This window comes from Saccopteryx leptura, chromosome 5 (genome assembly GCF_036850995.1).
Source record: "Saccopteryx leptura isolate mSacLep1 chromosome 5, mSacLep1_pri_phased_curated, whole genome shotgun sequence".
Lineage (NCBI taxonomy): Eukaryota > Metazoa > Chordata > Mammalia > Chiroptera > Emballonuridae > Saccopteryx > Saccopteryx leptura.
Window position 1 is genome coordinate 194,157,556 of NC_089507.1, and position 3,607 is coordinate 194,161,162.

Genomic DNA, 3,607 nt, shown 5'->3' on the forward strand with positions numbered 1-3,607 from the left:
ATTGATTGCTTTCTCATATGTGCCTTGACCATGGGCCTTCAGCAGACCGAGTAACCCTTTGCTCAAGCCAGCGACCTTGGGTCCAAGCCGGTGAGCTTTGCTCAAACCAGATGAGCTCGCCCTCAAGCTGGCGACCTCAGGGTCTCGAAACTGAGTCCTCCGCATCCCAGAGCGACGCTCTATCCACTGTGCCACCACCTGGTCAGGCTAGATCAGAATTCTTCTTCTTCTTCTTTTTTTTTTTTTTAAGTAACAGCAGCTTTTTAATTTATTTTTATTTTTTTTACAGAGACAGAGAGAGGGATAGACAGGGACAGACAGACAGGAATGGAGAGATGAGAAGCATCAATCATCAGTTTTGCCTTGTGACACCTTAGTTGTTCATTGATTGCTTTCTCATATGTGTCTTGACCATGGGGCTGCAGCAGACCGAGTAACCCCTTGCTCGCTAGCAACCTTGAGTCCAAGCTGGTGAGCTTTTTTTGCTCAAAAAAACCCAGATGGGCCTGACCTGTGGTGGCGCAGAGGATAAAGTGTCAACCTGGAAACACTAAGGTCGCCAGTTCAAAACCCTGGGCTTGCCTGGTCAAGGCACATATGGAAGTTGATGCTTCCTGCTCCTTCCCCCACCTCTCTAAAATGAATAAATAAATAAAATATTGCCTGACCTGTGGTGGCGCAGTGGATAAAGCTTCAACCTGGAAATGCTGAGGTTGCCGGTTCAAAGCCCTGGGCTTGCCTGGTCAAGGCACATAAGGGAGTTGATGCTTCCTGCTCCTCCCCCCTTCTCTCTCTCTCTCTCTTCTCTAAAATGAATAAATAAAAATTAAAAAAAAAACAAACCCAGATGGCCTGACCTGTGGTGGCGCAGTGGGATAAAGCATCGACCTGGAACACTGAGGTTGCCGGTTCGAAACCCTGGGCTTGCCTGGTCAAGGCACATATGGGAGTTGATGCTTCCTTCTCCTCCCCTTTCTCTCTCTCTCTCTCTCTCTCTCTCTCTCTCTCTCTCTCCCCTCTCTCTAAAAATTAATAAATAAAATATATTAAAAAAAAAAACAACAGATGAGCCCGTGCTCAAGCTGGCGACCTCGGGGTCTCGAACCTGGGTCCTCGGCATCCCAGTCCAACACTCTATCCACTGCGCCACCGCCTGGTCAGGTTAGATCAGAGTTCTTAACATTCGGTGCAGACTTTTCCCTGGCCACATCCTTCTATGGCCCCAGATGCCTATCACACTGCTGGTGCCCTACTTGCTTTCAAACCTTCTTACTCTCTCTGGTCCTGTGGCCCCTCGCCCAGGATTTGGAGCTCAGTGCAGAAAACAGAAACCACTGTAAGTATTTACTGCATGAAAGGGTTTTGTTTTTTTGAAACATAATTTACATTCCAGGAAATACATCAATCTTAAGTGTGCAGTTTAATTTTTATCCAAGTAAATACCTGTGTGACCAGTACCTAGATCAAGATCGGTACTATTTCCATCTCCCCAGAGAGTTCACTTGTAATCCTTCTTTATCAGTTTCCACCCCCAACCATTATTCTAATTTCATCACCTTAGGTTAGCTTTGCCTGTTCTTGAATTTAATATGAATGGAACCAGATAATACATACTGTTTGTGTCTGGCATCTTTTACTCAACACGTTTGTTGACATCGATGTATGTTGTATATATCAGAAATGTATTCTTTCATTGCTGAGTGGTAGTCCACTACAGGGGGGTCCTTGGGTTACAACAGTCTCAACATACGACGTTTAGAGTTTATGATGCTCAGTCCACAAAAACTTTAAAAAATCGAGATGTGTTTCAGCTTATGCCGTTAGCGTTGTACTTATGGATACTTATGGACTAAGTGGGTAAACTAGTTTGGCTGCTTGTGGCCGAAGAAGACTTTATTCATTTTCGACAGGAGAGAGAGAAAGAGAGAGAGAGAGAGAGAGAAGGGGGAAGGAGCAAGAAGCATCAACTCCCATAGGTTCCTTGACCAGGCAAGCCCAGGGTTTCGAACCGGCGACCTTAGAATTCCAGGTCAATGCTTTATCTGCTGCGCTACCACAGGTCAGGCACAGTATTCTTTATCTGTGGCTTACTTGTTTGTTTGTTTTTAATTTTTTTAATTTTATTTTATTTATTCATTTTAGAAAGGGGAGAGAGAGGGAGAGAGAGAGAGAGAGAGAGAGAGAAGAGAGAGAGAGAGAGACAGAGAGAGAGAAGGGGGGGAGAAGCTGGAAGCATCAACTCCCATATGTGCCTCGACCAGGCAAGCCCAGGGTTTCGAACCGGCGCCCTCAGCATTCCAGGTTGACGCTTTATCCACTGCACCACCACAGGTCAAGCTGTGGCTTACTTGTTTTTATGATCTAGATCAGTGGTAGTCAACCTGGTCCCTACCACCCACTAGTGGGCGTTCCAGCTTTCATGGTGGGCAGTAGTGGAGCAACCAAAGTATAAATAAAAAGATTTAACTAGGGGATAGGGCGAGGAAGGAGAGAGGGGGTGGGGGAGGGGAGGGGCACAAAGAAAACCAGATAGAAGGTGATGGAAGACAATTTGACTTTGGGTGAGGGGTATACGGCATAATCAAATGTCAAAATAATCTGGCAATGTTTTCTCTCAACATATGTACTCTCATTTATCAATGTCACTGCATTAAATTTAATTTTAAAAAGATTTTTAAAAAAGATTTAACTATAGTAAGTTGTTTTATAAAGATTTATTCTGCCAAACTTAGCGAAAATCCAACATAAAGTACTTGGTATGTAATTATTATTATATGCTTTAATTTGCTGTAACTCTGCTTTATAAATCTTATAAAGTAAAGTTACTTCCCTACTTTATAAGTCACCATTACTGTGGAACCAGTGGGCGGTTAGAAAATTTTACTACTAACAGAGATACAGAAGTGGGCGGTAGGTATAAAAAGGTTGACTACCCCTGTTCTACATTATGATTTTACAACTGTGTTAGGATAGGTAAGTGACTTACACTAGGGTGTGTTTCAACTTACACCAAAATTCAGGTTACGTCACTGTTATAGGAACGGAACTGTGTCATAACCCGAGGACCCCCTCCCCCCCGTATATGAATATATCACAGTTTGTTTATTCATTCTATATTTTAATGGAATATGTGGGCTTTCCCAGATTTGAGCTATTAGGAATAAAACTGCTATGAGTCCTTGACCTGGGTAGAGTTGCCCCTGGTTTGATGTTGCTTGTCTCACATCAGCCAGGGACAAAGTAACTTCTTGTTTATCCCAGCTTGGCTTTTGGTCTGTGCCCATGCCTGGTTCATGCCCTGGTCGCATGGGGGAGAAACCCTGATAAGTTTTTCTGTGGAGTTATACACTCATTTAAAAAGTGCTGGACGATAGGGCAGGGCATGTTTAGCTTTGTTAGAAGCTTCCAAACATTTCTGCAAAGTGGTTCTTCCACTTGACACTTCCACCAGCAGTGTATTGACGGTTCCAGGTGCTACAGTCCAGTCTTCTTCTTCACCAACACTTGACATGGTCAGGGTTTTTTTTACAGACGGGGATTTAATACAGGAAAGTAGTTGGCTGCAAAATTTTGAGGGGGGCTACAGGAGCCAGAGTCAGGAGGCTAC

The 3,607-nt window shown here is 43.9% G+C and overlaps 1 non-coding gene across 1 annotated transcript; it reads left to right on the forward strand.

Annotated features, from left to right (window-relative positions):
- Window positions 1-3,174: 3,174 nt before the first annotated feature.
- Window positions 3,175-3,310, forward strand: LOC136407413 (small nucleolar RNA SNORA48). Its single transcript, XR_010751951.1, has one exon. It is a non-coding gene; the product is annotated as a small nucleolar RNA SNORA48 (small nucleolar RNA).
- Window positions 3,311-3,607: the final 297 nt, after the last annotated feature.